The following is a 16,801-nucleotide window of genomic DNA, read 5'->3' as shown; positions in this document are numbered from 1 at the left end:
GAATTGTTTACATTCAGCTTTCTTCCACCAAGGATTTGAGGTGCCATTAGCACCGCGGGACGTGCTAATCAGATGAATACAGGGGGTGAAGGACAGGAGGGCATCCAGCAAGGCCCCCACACTCGGGCTTGGACCGGAAAGGAGCTCGTGCACTGGCGGGAAGTCCCCAACGCTTAGTTTCAAACAGGTGGCGTTTGAAGCGTTGCGGACATTAAGAGGCTGTGAGGATCTGCCCGGCGTGAGCAAAGTCGCGTCTGGAAATGTACACTGTGGAACGAGACCAGGAGAGTGGGTGTCGTTACACGCTGAGAAAACCATGAACCATTTAGTTGTTTCCAAAGGTTTGGCTCTTTAGTATCTCATAGATCTGTCTGGCCTTTTTTCACCTTTCATCAAAAGTCAACGTGGCGTGCGGACCGCTGTCGGGAGTAATGGCAGCACTGAGCGAAGAACGGGCTGTCTGGGTTTTATTCGGTCTGCCTTCGCTTGTGCCCGAGGCCTCATGCATATTTCATACTCAGAGTTTTCCCCAGGATCAGCGGAACGCTGGAGCGGAGGGAGAGACCCTCCGATTCCAATCGGATCATTCGCGGATGCTCGTCGACCCTGCACATCCAGCGTTTGAGCAACACTCTGGGTTTTTGAAGAACTGGAGAGAACACGCTTCACTGGCAGGTGAAGTAAGGGAGCGGGCTGGAGCCAGCTTTGGGCTTGTATTTATTTTAAAACAGTGTAAATGTTTAAAATATGATATGTAAACTTGCTTTCGGGCCACTTTTCACTCTAAGCAGCCTTGACAGTGAACCATTAGGTTTCTCTGGGATGGCGGAAGCTCTGAGCGTCCCCTCGGAGGGGAGAGCAGAAAGGCCACTTGCTAGGTGGCGCACGGGGCAAAAGGCAAATGGGTTTGGCAGATGGGGAGCGAAAGGCAGCTGCACCACCACGCGGGCGAAAGTCCGTGGGAGATGCGTCAGTCCTCCAGCCTTGGGGCTTGTGCCATGATAACGAACAACCCCCAACCCAAGTGGCTTACACCAGCAAACATTTGTTTCTCTATCATGTTACCCGACGGGGGTGGATTGGCCACAGCCCTGCTCGAGGCTGTGGGCCGATGCTCAGTCAGCTTCTCGGATCTTCCTGTCCTGGGACTCAGGCCTCAGGAGCTTCCCCGCCTGCAACATGCAGCCTTGTGGCGGAGAGCGGGAAGCATGAGAGGCTGAGCCACCACTCACTCTCATGTCCGTGCTGCTCAGAAATGGCTATGGCGCGCCTACTTGTATTCCATTGGCCAAAGCAGGTCACCTTCCCAAAGGAATGTGTTATAGGGAAGGAGGAAGCGAATACTTGAGCATAGTCACGCTTTCTGCCACAGTTATTCATTCATTCATCACGTATGGAGTGCTAGCATCGTGTTGAAAATGGACCTATAGAAATTGATCTGTTCCTTGCCCTCGCGGAGCTTACGATCTAGTGTGGGACACAAACGATGAAACCAGCAGTTATAACAGAGACCGAGGCCGGTTCTACATTTCACACCCCACACCCAGGGAGGAGAGGCTGCGGAGCACAGGATGGCTGCTATGGACTTTTAGGGGTGAGTTACTGCTGAATGTTATCATATCAAGACATAAATAAAAGTTTCCCATGGATGGGGCGGGGGGTGGTAGATTCTGTTCTTGAAAATCCTACTCAGGTCACCAGCCTCTCCGGACTCTTCAAGGCCTTCTTTGCTGAGATAGTGTCAGGCCTAGCACGTTACCTCCCTTGACAACCTTTGTCTCACCTGCCACCTGCAAACCCAGCCCCACCTGGCTTCCTAGTCTGGTCACGCCCTGAATCCTCAATTAAAACTTAAACCCGGTTCTGCATTTCGGGGCTGAGGACCCAGTTACCCTTGGTTATTCGTCTCTCCATGACCAGCTGCCCCAATTTTTAAAAGGGGGTTCCCGCCACATCCCTTAGCTTTCTCTCTAACCTTCCAAACTCCTCCGTACTGCTCTGACCCAGCGTCCCACGGCCCCCCACCAGCGACTACCAGTCCTGGTTCATCAACGCCTCCACTTCCTCAGCATCCCTGCAGAAGGCTATGTCTCAGAAGGCACTTCTCCATCCCTCTTGAACGCGGGGCCAGGAAACGGAGGAATGTTCTTTCTACTCCCCAGTGTGGCTTCCTATACTCTGGTGTGAGACCTCTACCCCTTTAAAAGGGGAAATTCTTGCTTACACATATGCGGACAGCTCTCCTGGGGTTCAGGGAAGGCCCTGGCAGAGGATGACTGCCGCTCTTCTCCATACTCACCGCTCGGTGCAACCAAAATATTGCACAAGCATCAAGGAGTGGGCCATGCACGCAGCATGCAGGCAACGCTCGGGGAGGGGACGGCTTTGAAATGTGGCAGACTGAGAGTTTTCATCAATGACTCGTTCGAGTTGACCTTTTATACGAGTTCTTGGCGTCAAGAACAGTGACCTTGGGCATTGGGGTCCAAGGTCACAGGTGAATATAAATACACGCCGAGGTTCTAGAGACATTTACGCCAGGCGAGTTAAGTCTGAAAGCCAGCCAGCCAAGTGGGGAAACAGCTCGAGTCCCTGTCTGCAAAGCTTTACTGAGATTTATTTGGAAAGTTACGGTCTCTCCCAAAACGAATCCACAGATCGCCTTGCTCTGATTACAAGAGGAACGTTGAAGTCTTTATTAACCGTCATCATTGGATTCCTTCCCTCCTTGAGGAGATTAATTAGGTAAATTTCATTACAGTAACACCAACTTTCTTGGAAAGAAACCATCCAACTTCAGAATGACTTCGAGTTTATATCTGGAAACTAAGCAATGTTAATGTTTACAGTTGAGAATGTGAAACATTAGGTTTTAATAGATGTTGATGTCATTCTTGGCATCCTGCAATGATGTAAACTTCTCCGTGAAGAGGTAACACGTTGTTAAATGGAACCAAAATGCAAAGAGAGAAGTCGAAATGTACACACGCTCACTGTTCCACCCTGCGGTCGCCACCGGAGCTGAACCAGAAGGTGGCAGCTGGCGTGCCGCCGTCCATCACAAAGGTCCAGATGGGGAGATGAAGGAATGTCTCCCGTCCTATGCAGTGGTTTCATGCGCTATTATTTTCAGAGAGGGTCGAGATGGCCAAGGGAAGGGAAGGCAGTTTTCGTCCTGGTTCTGCTCCCACTTGCTGCCTAACTTTGGGCCAGTCACCTCTCTGGGCCTCGGTTTCCCCCTGCACAAAGCGAGACGTCCAGCCTCACTGGCTTCCGGCAATCAGCACGAAACTCTGTCTAGAGAATGAATTTCCCGCCATTTGGGTAGATCGTCCACGATGCAGCCATTTGACGACCCCCCCACTTCAACCCCAAGGGAATCGGGGAGCTTTGGTGCTGGGTTCTTAAGCCTGGGACAGTTATGAGGCCACCTCGAACACAGACCCTCTACTCCCCACCTTCCTCTGTTCTCTTTCTGCTTTTCCAGTTTTCGGGATGTCACCCTCTGTCACTGCATCCTCACACTACCACAAGATGGGCAGAGCAAGGGTCGGACACAGAATCGCTAAACGAAGCTCAAATGCGTTAGGGAAAGTGACATTTCTGGGCACCGTGAATTTCCCTCACGGTATTACGGAGAGAGGCATCTCTCTGTGGTTTTTCAGTGTTGCTAAAATCATTCCGCACGGCAGACTCAGATAAGTAGGGTGCACTTTGGCAGGAGGCCGACAGGTCCCAGAATGACCTGTATGCCTGGTTTCCCCTAAGAGTTAATTTGGTTCCCTGGTGGTGAGCTTGAGAGCCTGGTCAACCTTTTAGAAGTCCTCTGGACCACCAAGTGACATGGTACTAAACTAGCCTTTCCACTTAGCGTCATAGGGTACTCCTCTGCAGTGATAGGGTACACCTCTTCCTAAAATGTTGCGTGGAAGGAGCTTCACCAGCTAAAGGCGTGTCCACGACACCAATGGCCCCAGAGTAGATTTGCTCAGGCCTGGAGTGACCACGGGGTCCTGGCAGCCCTAGAAAGTTTGAGTGTCTCAAGGAAGCAGGAATGTTGGGCCTCTTTGCACTGGCTACACGCACCCTCAAAATGCCGTACTCTGTTCTGGAGTCGACTTTAGAGTGACAGGAAAAAGCTCAGAGGGGGGTCATGAAGGCGATGACGGGTTGGAAATGCTATTTTGTTCACTGGGTGAGCTCGCTTTGTGGACAGACGGTCAGGGGAGCTGGGCAATCATCTTCGAACACAGAGAGGTTATTTCACAAAGACTGGAAGTCCAGGGAGGAGGAACGAGGAGATGCAGGCACACATCCGTGCTCAGGTGGGTTCAGGTAATGGGAGGGACGCTGTCCTGCCGGTCAGGGTGGCAGAGCCCGAACAGGTCTGACGGGGCTGTCACCTGCCCTCCTCCGGAACCTTGTAAGTGGAGAAATTTCTGTTACTACTGAGGTTGAACCCCTGCCTGCGAGGAGGGACTAGATCAGAAGTACACGTTACTGCTCTCCGTGGCAACTGCAACTGCTCACTGAAGGCCAAATAAAATCCATCTGCAGATTATGGAAAACAGCAGCCGATGCAAATAAGAGCATGAAAGAAAACGGGAAATCTTTTAACGGTCAGCTCCAGGTGTTTTAAGGGTGAGGGCTGGGATGCAGGGCCGGTGCCTGACAGATGAGGGCCAGCTCTGCTCCCCTCAGTGGTTCTGAAGCTATTGACAAGATTGAGCTGGCTGTTCTTTCAAGCTTCCGGGATTCTAGGATCAACACATCAGTGCTTTTAAAAGAGAATATTTTGAGTTTGTCCATAAACTATATAGGAACAGTACGTTCTGCTCCATCGGCCGCTGAGGAATGAGAAGAAACGAGACTGTTTCAGTGTCAAAAGTGCTGCTTTCGCTACATTGCCTGATTTGCAAAATGGGCAGCTGGTCTGCGTGTGTGAGAGGAGTAGACGATGCCACTCTGAGCTGTGTTTCTTATTGTCGGGCTGGCTCTCGCCACTGCTGAGGCCAGAGTCACCCCGCAGTGGGCTGCGGCGGAATGCGATGTGAGGGCTCCCTCGTCGGCCTTCCTGCCCTGTCTCATCGCTGGGGGTGGCAAGCCACCCAGCGTTCAGAGTTCCAGTTTGCTTTCTGTCAAATGAGGCCATTAGAATCGACCAGCGTTTCCTAAATGTCAGGAATTTGTGATTAAATGTCACATCTTTACCCTATTTATACTTTTCTATTAACATTTTTTTTTTTTTACATTATCTTCTTCTTAATTATACAAATGTATTTAAAAGGTGATTTTATATCTTACCATGCAGGGAAAGCTACCCCACTTGCCATAAATAGAAAGTCAATGCAAAAGTAAGCACAATGAAAACAAAACCACGTTATTAAATTCTAGCGAGTAACTGCTGCTTGCCAAAGTCTGTGCCTGAGGCTTGCTCTCTCTTTGTTAAACAGGGAGATTAGCAAGTGTTAGAAAAGTGTTAAAGATATATTAACCCCAAACCGATACTTTCTTCTTGACATAATCATGAGGGTTGAAAGACTGGCATACTCTTTTGTAAAAAAAACTTTTTACTTGGAAATAATTTCAAACTTACTGAAAGGATTTAAGAACAGTACAAAAGAACTCCAGTAGATCTTTTATCCAGATTTAGCATTTTTGCACATTGGCCACCTCTGCTTTGTCATTTTCTCTCTTTCTATAACTTTTGTTTCTGAATCATTGGGTAGGTTGCATACACCATGCCCTTAACACCCCAGAATATCTTTCCTAAAAATTAGGAGATTCTCTTTGATAAGCACAGAATAACGATCAGAGTTAGGAAATTTAACATGGATGCAATACCGCTATCTCATTACAGGCTATCGCTCAGTTTGGTCAGTTGACCCCATAATGTCATTTAGAGCATTTTCTCCCCAGTTCGGGACTCGGTTCAGATCGCGTATTGCACTCAGTGGCTACGTTTCTTTAGTTTTATTTAATCTGGAACAGTTCTCCAGCTTTTCTTCGTGTCTCATGACTTTGGCAGTTTGAAGAATGCAGGCCAGTGACTTCACAGACCCACCCTCGGTGTCTGGTACGTAGAGGAGATGCAGGAAAGACTGGCTGGCTTCTGATTCAGTGCCGCTTAACGCCATGTCCGTGTTCCGATGAAGTCGTCTCTTGCATGACAGTGAGAGCCACCCACAGTTGAATGACATCATCTCCACAGTTCATTCTAGTGCATTTTCATTTACAGTTCTGAGGAAGGAAGTCCAGATACTGCTCTTAACCAAACCTCGTTGTCTATGATAAGTCACGTCACCCTCGGCGTTCCTGGTGCTACCAGACGTTGCACAGACAGCCTAGAATTTAAAGGGCAGCTTTTTCTTCGGACCACTCTCTGGCTCCGACGAGGGTCGATAATGTCCTTTGAAAGCCAACCACGTCCGGGGAGCGAGGGTAGAGAGAAAGAAGGACGCGTGAGCTGTGCACTGAGGAGAAGGCTGTAGCGGTCATTCCTGCTCATTGTGACCCCCATTGTAAACGAAGATGGAAAGCAGTGGGAGAGAGAAGACCCCGGTGAGGAGCCGTCTCGGTCAGGGTAGAAATGTCCGCAGAGCAGCCGGCGGCCAGCGTGGATAACTCAAGTCTTCTGCCCCTTGTGTGTATGAAGTTTCTTTGTAGTTTTCGTTGCTGTTGTTGTTTCAATGTTTAGAGGCAGAAAACCACCTTGAAGTGGTGTAGGTAAAAACAAGAGTTTATTGGTTCACTTCTTAGGCTTCAGGGGTGGCTGGATCTGGGGGCTCAAACGACACCGTCGAGAGTCTCTCAGCCCCGCGTTTTTCTATGTGAGCTGCTCACCCAAATAGGCTCTCTCTAGCCGGATAGAAAAGTGGTCCTTGTTAGCTTACGTGATGATCACCACCTTAGAAGGCAAGACTCTCTCTCCCAGCACGCGTGATAGTCTTCCAAAGCGGGCTCTGAATGACCGTGCTTGCGGCAGAAGTTCACAACTGGGCCCATCGCTGTGCTTGGGAAATGGGAGTCTCTGATACCCAGCCTGGATCACCGACCTCCCGGCCACGGGGAGTCACGGCATGCGATGGACACCACCGCCTGGTGCGGAAGAGGCATCTCCCCCAAGGAAGAGCTGTTATTCGAGGACGGACTTAACAGATGCCCAGTACGAAGTTAGAGCGGAGTGCAGCGATGGTTTGGGGAGCTCCCGATGCCACGCGAAGAAGAGCCGAGAGCCCCGGCGTTGGGTCTGCGTCCTTGCCGGACCAACCATTCACCGCTTCTGTGGCCATGAGCAAGTTCTCCTCAAACCTGAGTTTCTTCATCTGTAAAATGGAGAAAATAATACTTGCCATATTATCAGGGTTCTTAGTTGCGAATAAGGATTCACTCTACCTAGTGTAAGCAGTGAGAGGTTTACTGAGAGAGAGGAAGTGGCTCGTGGGACCCCAGGTGACCCCCAGGGCACATTTCCAGGAGTAATTTGCGGGACCATTCTGCCCCACTGGCTTGATAGGAGCTGCTGCCTCCACTGACCACCCTGCTGGCAAACCAGAAGCTTCCCTGCCACACCTGCTTCTCTGAACAGCTCACTCTGAACCCAGCCCTCGCGGGAGCGTGTCTGATCGCTGGAACCAGGTTGCGTGCAGGCTGGCCTCATGGCACCCACGCTGTGCACAAGCACAGGGCTCCTCTCTCAGAGGGCCCGTGCTTTGTTTGATGGACTGCTGCTGTTGCTATCTTGAAATTTTTAATTTTATCCTTGAACTTGTGTTTCGTATGTAAAGTCTGACCGGACAGTGGAGCACGTGCGTGTGCAGGGGCGATGCACCGGGCGCCTGCACATCACATGTGGGCTCGGGCTGCAGGCGTGAGGGCAGTGCATGCACCGAGCTGTTGGTGCATCCTCACTTGGGACAATCCAAGGCACCACGAGGTCCCCAGGTGGTGGCCGAGCAAGGCCTGGGCCCAGATTGGTGGTAGTGGCAGCAAAAGCAGCAGCTACTGTGGTGACAGTAGCTGTTGCCCTGGGAGAAAGGGCTCCGTATGGGGTAGGGCGGGGACCGCGGTGGGAGGCTAGGTTGTCTGTGCCTTTCTGCATCATCTGTACAAATCCGAATGCAGTGAATCTCATCCACGCTAGTTCTCTAGCCCGAGAGTCAGAACAGAAACTGCTGGTGCTTTGCCTTTGAAGTGGACTCTGAATGACCACGTACATGGCAGGGAAGCAATAAAATAAAAGCAGACACGTGGACACCGCAATAGAGCATAGCAGGGAGTGATTAGATTTCTTGAAAGAGTTCAGAATCTCCGTTTTTGAAAACTGTTGTTAACATCTGCAAAGCACCTATCCGCAGGGTTAGAAACAAAAGTTAAATTTTAAGATTGCCACGTTCGATCAGAAAAAAAATGCTATTTTCATATGAAGCTTTGGATGAAGCAGCTATTAACAAGGAAGATAATTTTATGACTAATTTTTATTTGTAACTGAAGATACAGGGATAGAAGGTACAAACAGGCACTGGCACTTCGAATTATGTACAGATTATGAGGCCACGTTCAGTGTTCTCTAAGACTGCAACAAGTTATAAGAAGTGTCAGAGGAATCATCAAAATGCCTCTGTATAAATTTGCATTTAAAATTAAATTCAGACTTACAGAAAACTGATTCGTCTGAGGATTTAAATCTTTTGAGAAAATTTGTTCTGTAAGAATATCGGCTCTAGCTGTATTAAAATTAGTATTTCCAAATAATTTATTAAAAAATTATCCCAGTGTGGCCATAAACTGTAAGATACTCTTAGCAACTCCGGTGGGAATGGCATTAGAGAAGCCCTCTTAAAATTAAAAATTACGAAAAATTATTTGTAATCTTAACATTTGCTAACTGCCATCCCTTCGATTATATTGCCTGAAAATTATGTTTCTAAAAGAGTAAATGTGAGGACCTAATAAATGAATTTTCAGAAAAGCAAGTTAGAAAAATCTTAAGATCAGTCAAGCTACCACCTTAATAAAGCATTTTTCCTTATATTATTTAAAATTATGACCCAATTTTTTTGTGATTTGTAAATTTATGTTATTAATATATTACTATTACCCCATAGTCCATCTGATCAATCAATACAAAATATTTTAAAAGAAAAATGGATATTTTAGGGACTTGTAGTTTTTCCCTCTGCATTTCGCTGAGGGACCCCACATTTCATTTCTCATTGAGCCCCACGTCTTATGGAGCTGGCCCTGGTTAGTGCCTCTACTTCGGGTCTAAATTAAGCTGAGAAAAGTCATTTGGGGGGATCCTGCCTCGGGAAGAGGGCTTTGTCAAGCAAGAAACCAGCTAGTCAGGAATGACAGAATATCAGCACCCCACCCACCTTGCTGGCTGCCAAGCCACTAACCGTATTTGTTTTTTCTCTTGGGTTGGGTGGGCCCAGCAAGGTCTGAAAGAGGATCAGACTTACTGCACGAATCCTGCCCTTCTCAGGAAGGATCAGCAAACGCCAGAGGCCAGGGAGGTGCGACAAAGTGGAACCAGCTGTCCCCCAGCTCTGCGAGGTGTGGCTTCCCTAACTGCACATGCCTCTTGGCTTCGGCTAGGCTTTCTCAAGTCCCCTGGCACCTGCCTGCCTCCTAGAAGCTCCTTTTGTTCTTCCGTGCTTTCCTCCCACTCTGTGTAATGCACAGGGTGGAGAAACTGCAAATATTTACCTTTCTCAAAGCGAGGTCCCAGGAAACCCTTATTGATATAAAAGGTTGGTCATTTAGTCTCATGCCGTGTTTGTGCTGACGAATGACCATGAGTAGTCCTAGAATTCCCCTCTGCAAACATCCTGAAAGGAGAGGAGGGAGTTGTTCTCAGCTGAGGCAGAATTTGAACCTGTAAATCAGAAAGCTCTCTCGCGAGACTTGGCAAAGATACATTCACTGTTAGTGTTCGGGTCTTCCTTTTTTATGCCCAAAGAATACCATGAACAAGTGTGTGTGTTAATGGCCAGTTTCCTAGAATAAATTTCCTTACGTCTCATTCCTGCCCAAAGATAGACCAGCAGGTCCCCTGGTAAAGGTGGTGGCTGCAGAAGGAAGAATGGCCGGTCTTACATTTCTGGAAAGAGCTCGTTAAGACACAACCTGTTAGTGTTTTAGGAATGCTGAGGTTTAGAGGTGAAAAACCTGTGCCCGAGGCCGCCTTGTTGGCTGGAGGTGGAGCTGGGGCCTCCTGAGTCCTGATCCAGGGCTCACCTGTTCCTCCTCCACGCTGTTCCACGGCTGCCAAGACCAAAGGCACAGGAGTCCAAGAGCAGAATGCCCGTTCGTCCTGCGTGCGGCGACTCTTGGCCTGGAGCAGTCACAGCAGGGAATGGAAAGCAGAAGAGTCACGACCAGGATGCAGCTGCTGGGGTTTGCAAGTGGAATGTTGGGGTCAGGTGGGATGGGCTGGGGGTCAGACTCTTGCTTCAGGCTAGGATTGGGGCAGGTAAGAAATGAGTGTGCGGGCCATTTTTGCATAAGAGAAGGCATCTGACGTTAGCATCCCAAGAAATTTCTGTGTGTGTGTGTGTGTGTGTGTGTGTGTGTGTGAGAGATACAGTTTAAGAGTGATACTTGTGGGATTATGCTGCTGGGCTCAGGTCCCAGCTTCATTCCTTACTGGTCGTGCGCTCCAGACAAATTAAGTCATGTCACATCTCTAGGCCTCAGATTCCGTAGTTACAAAGTAGGGAGAATTTTAGCAGCAACTTCACAGGGACATCGTGAGGATTCGCTGCGATTAACTATGCGAAGCACCTGGAATAGCGCCTGGCTGTGGATAGTGCCCCGTAAATGTGTGCTGTTATCACATCACACAGCATCTATGAGCCTTACTTTTCGGGCTGTTGATTTTCTGGGACGCCCGCCCACCAGGTATGCTCCTCACCTGCTGAACACAGAGCTCACACCCTCCCATGCAGACTGCACACCAGAACCTCTGTGCTTAGAGAGAACAAGCTCACTCATGGGCCCGCTCCTCTGTGGGGGGAGCCCTGTCCCCTCACCCCACCTCCAATCTGCCTCTGACAGGGGTCAACTTGCTCAGAGGTCTATCCCCGGCTTCTCTCCCCATCCCTCAGTGACAACAGTCTCCCCTTGATAAGGACTCCTGTGTCTGAATTTCTCTATGAAACACGTGAGAGCTTAGAACAAATTCCTCACGCTAGAATTTTTTTGTGTCTAAAAAGTACTTTTTGCCGGAGTAGAACAAATTGCCACGTTGACTAGAAGATTTTCATTCATCCGCAGTATAAGGAAACCAACCTTGTTCCTTGTTTCTTCCTTCAAATAACCTCGCAGGCCTCCGGGGTTTCCTGGTACTCGGACTTTGGTGACGATAGCTGTTGAAATGTCTTTAATAATCCAGGCGGTTCTGAACGACGGGCACCCAGAGTCCAGCCCTACTGAGGCTCCAGAGGGAGGTGGAGCAGCAGAGGGTCAGAGGACCTGGGCCTCCGCGGCTTCAGGAAAGATCCTGGCTTGAGGCAAGGTTGAACTAATTAGCAGTCACGAAACCCAGAGGGGACAAAAGCCCCCGTCCAAAAATGGGAGAGAACTTTACGGCTGGAACAGCTGTCCCCTCTCGTCAGGCGCTGGGGCAGCAGGGGTCACTGTTTAGCTGTAGCTCACAGTGAGGAGCTGCTCCCACAGCCACCTGCCTGGACCAAGGCACTGGCGGCATCCAGTGGAAACCCTGCATTCAAGAAGCCCCCATCTCGGGCCCTAAAGGACTCGTCCCTCCCACTGACTATTGCTCTTGGCAGGCTGCCTGTCCTCACTGGCCTCTGGACTCAGGGCAAGCTTTCAGTAGGTCTAGACAGGTGGATGGGGGAGGGCGTGAAGTGATCGTGGTGGCCAAGGCCTACCCTTATACTGCGATGTGGCTTCCCCCGAGGTGGCTGGCCAGGTCCCAGCCTAAGGGACCCTGACATTTGGAGTTGATAATTTTGTAAGATTGTTGCCTACCCTCTTAATCCCTGACTCACCCGCCCGCTCATTCCAGCACCGGATGAACATCTACCATGAGCCAGACCTGAGCTGAGTGACGGGGACACCGAGAGGAAGAGACAGAGCCTCTGTCTTCACACGGTTGGGTCTACTGGCAGGAAACCTCAGTGGTTAGGGAGTCGTGATGGTTATTGTATGTGTCAACTTAGCTAGGCTAAAGCATCCAGGTGTTTGTTCAAACCTTATTCTAGATGTTCCTATGAAGGTATTTTTTTAGGTAAGATTAATGTTTAAATCAGTAGACTCTGAGTAAAGCAGATTACCCTCCATAACACGGGTGAGCTTCATCCAATCAGTTGACGGTCATAATAGAAAAAAGACTGACCTCTAGATAAGACAGACTTCTGCCAGTGGACTGCCTTTGGATCTGACCTGCAGCATCAGCTCTTCCTGGGGTCCCCAGCCTGCTGGCTTACCCTGCAGTTTGCATTTGCCGGCCTCCAATTGGCACACTGACATGGGCCGATTCCTTAAAACAAATATCTCTCTTGCATTTTTTTCCCCTCTAGAGAACCCTAATACAAGAATCCAGTCTTTGTTTTATTGCCCTCTTGATGACTTTGGCATTTTAGTAAACAGCTTTTTTTTCCTGATGATAAAATACACACTGTAGAAAATATAAAAAATGTAAACAAATAGTTCCAAGAATGCCACCGTGAGCATCTTTCTGAAAGCCCTTCTTTATGCACATATTGGCATGTATACTCAACAAAACTGGGTTTTTATCTTGTCTTTCTTTTTTAAATAACATTAATGCATTTTTAAAATGTCATTAAAATATACAGAGAGATGTTCAGGGCCTGCCCACCGGTCTGTTTTTGTTGGAAATTTAGGTTGTTTCCTATTTTCTCCTATTATAAATAGCTCTGCAAGGAAAGTTTTTGTCCATAAATCTACGCCTCTGATTATTTCCTTAGGGAAGATTCCTGGAAGGGGAATTACGGAGAGAGCTCTGGCCTCATAAATGAGAGAATTATGAAAAATGGAGGGGAAAATGCAATAAATTCATGAATTGGGTTGCTTGACTCATTTCAACTGAGAAAATAAGAAACACCTGACCTCCTCCAGGGCGGACCTCGTGGACGCGGGCGTCCCACAGGGGGGCCGTGGGGCGTGGTGGACCCGACGAGCAGCCGGAGCGTGGGTCCCGTGCTCACTCCATTTCTCTGTATAGCCAGGAGCACCTGTGCGAGGCTCTGAGGTGTTTTGTCCCCAGTTCCAGTTCTTCATGCAAAGTGGAGACACAGTAAGTGTCCTGCCTCCTTCGTACGAGGCGGTGCTGAGCCACCTGGCGTGTGTGAACGGTCCCCTGGCGCACCTGGCCTTTCTTCCTTCTTTAAGAGCTGGGTGGGATGTGGCTTCTTCCGTGAAGTCTTTTTGAACTTGCCAGGGATAAATCACTTTCTAGCACTTTCTCCAAGCTCTTTTTGTAGCTTAATAATCTTGAATTATAATGATTTGTTCGCACTCCTGTTCCTCCAGTGGCCTGTGAGTCTTATTCATCTTTTCTTGCCACTGGTGCTTAGTACAGCGCGAGGCATGCAGAAGGTGCCTAATTAATGTCGAGTGCTAAACGAACATTATGTCATCCATGAGCATTTCTTAAGCACCAATGATATGTCTCTGAACTCGAGGCGCTCATGCTACAGTCGAACAAATGTAAGAAAGATTCAAGGTGGCATGTGCTAAGGGTGCAAGACACCGTGGGAGCGCGGAGCATCACAGGGAGCCGGCGCTGAGGGCCGTGGTGGTCAGGGAAGCCTTCTGGGACCAGATTTGGGCCTCTGAGAAACGTCGGCTTTAAATAAGGGAAGACTGAAAAGATGTTATCCAGGAAAGGGGAGCTGCGTCAGCAAAGGCGGCCCAGTGTGTGAATACGGAGAGCGCGTGGCACCATGGACTCCGCGGACACTTGCTGAGCGAGTGAGGAAAGGTGGCAGCACAGCACCACACGATCTGACGAGCGGGCCGAGCGGGCCCTCGCAAAGGGACCGTCAGTTTTGTCAATGCAAAAATATCACGTTGTCCAATAAATGTTAGTGGAGTGTCTAATGACCTCATCATTTCCCAAAAGCCAGGTATGACACCGTTGAGCTAGATTTCCTTGGTGCTGTGCGTACACTGCTGGCCTGCGTGTTCCACCCACCTCCTTGCGTGTGCCCCGCCTGGATCTTCGGCAGACCAGGGACGGCGGATTTGGCTCTGCCGTCCTTCTGCTTAACTCACGGTTTCTTCAGACAAGATTTTTTTTAAAGCCACTCTGTCCATTCTACTCTGTTCTGGCCAACACTTGTTTAGAAGTCATATTGTTGGCCAAAGACCAGGAATCAGGAGTTGAAGGGTTTATCACAAAATCACCAGTAAATTGCCAAGTAATCACGTCAGACAATATATTTTGCCTCTTGGCATCTTATTTCAGGTAAGATTTTAACTTGTCTTTAAAACTGATGGGTCACTTTTGAAACTGATGAGTGACCTTTTCCTGCCACCAAAAAAAAAAAAGATTTAAGCCAAATAGTTGAGTTCTTTTGCGCATCTGACAAGTCCAGAACAATGTAGTCCGTAGTCGTAGGTTGACTCCTTTGTCGCCAGAGATACAAAGCCCTTCTTGTCTTCTCTGCATCCTCCCCTTAGATGTGGCTGCCGTCTCCGCGTCCAGGATTCCTGTGGCGGTTTCGGCTGTCTCAGCCGCTTGCCAAACAGCAGGATGGGGGAAGGAAAGAAACAGGGGGTGACTCCTCTGTATTATGGAACTCTCTGGAAATCCCACGAATGCTCTCATTTACCTATCAGTGGCCCAGAACTTAGTCACGCGGCCACACCAAACTGGACGGGAAACGAGAGATGTCATCCTGTGGCCAGGCCTCCGCACCCAGCTAAAACCCGGGGCTCAGGTCGAGAAATGTTTGATGGGCAACTAACACACTCCCCCGCAAACAGGATTTCACCCATCGGGACCTTCCAATCCCGTCAGAAGCAAAGCAACGATCCGAATGAATGGAAGAGACATACGAACATGTCGTCCACTGGAAAAAACGCCATCTGTGTTCTGGATCCTAGGCTCTCCTGTTTCAGAGATGCTGAATCAGAGGTTTACAGCCTCTAGGGAGAGGGCTTATGTTTCTAGTACTCTAGCCTAAATATGTAAAATATAAAATATATGTGTTTATTTATTTACATAGGTAGGATACTGAGTAATGTCTGAATAGGCATCTTTTGTTTTGCAAATGTTAACAATTATTTATGTTTTTCAGATTCAATCATTGCAACCTTATTTACTGTGAAATATACATATAGGGAACACGTATAAAGCGAAGCGTAAACGTTACTTTCCAATACTGCTTGCGAGCGCTTCTACGTGACTGTTTAGCGCGAGTTTCTCTCGAGGTCTGTGAGGAAGGAAAAGGAGCCTCTGGCACCGTCTCTCATGCTCCATCAGTGAGGAAACGGGGCGGGTGACGTTCCCAAGGTTCGCGGCCCAAGGTGACGTTCCCAAGGTTCGCGCCACCGAAGCCCGTGTGCCTTACCCACTGCTGCCTCTTTCAGAGACTGCAGAAATCCTGCGACATCCGGCTGAGACCGAAAGACGTGAGTTGAACGTTCTGAAAAATTATTGGTTAGTAAAAATGAACAGAAAGTAGTAGTAGTCGCTATAGATATTTAAACGTGAGCTATGCCGACAGCCGTGGAGTAAATGCAGCACGAAGGTCCCCTTGACATAAACAGTGTCTAGCGAGAGGGATGTGCGAAACTGCTCTCATGGACTTAAGATTTTACTATAAATGAAATAAAGGCGGGGGAAGAGGACACATCTTTGGCAACCCTTTCTCCTTGTCACTATTTTTGGTTCCCCGTCTAAAGAAAGTTTTAAAGATTTCCTTGTAAGGACAAGAGAAAAAAATCATGCCGTGACCTCATGGCCTCCGTGGCAGCCACCGTGAGTGAATATTCTCCTCCGGCAGTTGGAGACAATTGGTAGCAGACTGTGAAATCTTCCCACCCACCTCACATGGCACACACTGATGAATCGGTTCAACAATCTCAAAAAGTGGTCTCTGGGAATCATTAGCCTCTATCTTTCGGCCATGGAATGCCCCCCGGGACTCAGATAAAGGGTGCAGCCCTTTCTTCCTTAAGAAGGCATTGGAGCCGAGCCCTCGTGCGAGATGTGTGGTGATATGTCTGTGGTTCTCATAAACGCTTTCATTCCTGGAATTTCTTCTGGACGGTGGAAAGGAGAGAAGCAGTAAAGAGAATGTCTCGCTCCCGTGCGTTCGGGGATCGGTTATAAAGGCATGAGCGAGTGGCTGAGCAATGAGGAATCATGACTTTTCTCTCATGAAGGAATGTCGAGCTTACCCAGTTCACTTATTTATTAAATACGCACTTAAATAATGTTTATCGAGTGCCAAGTAGGGACTCTGCAAATACTAACTCATTTAATTCTGCTAACGACCCTCTAAGGGAGGTTACTATTTGACTAGTGAGGAAACTGAGGCACACGAAGGGTCATGAACTGACCCAAGGTCACAGAGCTTGGAAGCGGACCCAGGGCCCAGGCCTACCATGCATGCTCTCATCTTCCTAAAGTCCAGGAAGAAGTTCTATTTGAAGAGAACGGCTGATGATAAGCTATTTATTCGGCGCGGTGCCTTTTCTAGTACATCACTAAAAAGAAAACTCCCTTTCTCTCTCTACCGCGGCTGCTACTTCTGGTTTGTTTCCCGCACTGACCACAGGGCAAGGTGTGGGGGGGGGAAGG

General features: G+C 48.8%; 1 long non-coding RNA gene across 1 annotated transcript; it reads right to left on the bottom strand.

The window, feature by feature from the left end:
• Nucleotides 1-5,067: 5,067 nt before the first annotated feature.
• LOC120585495 (uncharacterized) lies at nt 5,068-11,679 on the bottom strand. The gene is made up of 4 exons (XR_005648352.1): nt 11,296-11,679; nt 10,243-10,462; nt 9,712-9,833; nt 5,068-7,325 (listed from the first exon to the last, which is right to left on the bottom strand). It is a non-coding gene; the product is annotated as an uncharacterized LOC120585495 (long non-coding RNA).
• Nucleotides 11,680-16,801: the final 5,122 nt, after the last annotated feature.

Source organism: Pteropus medius, unplaced genomic scaffold, assembly GCF_902729225.1.
Source record: "Pteropus medius unplaced genomic scaffold, Ma_sr-lr_union100, whole genome shotgun sequence".
Classification (NCBI taxonomy): domain Eukaryota; kingdom Metazoa; phylum Chordata; class Mammalia; order Chiroptera; family Pteropodidae; genus Pteropus; species Pteropus medius.
Note: the sequence above shows the minus strand (reverse complement) of the source record. Positions and strands in the feature narration are given on the sequence as shown.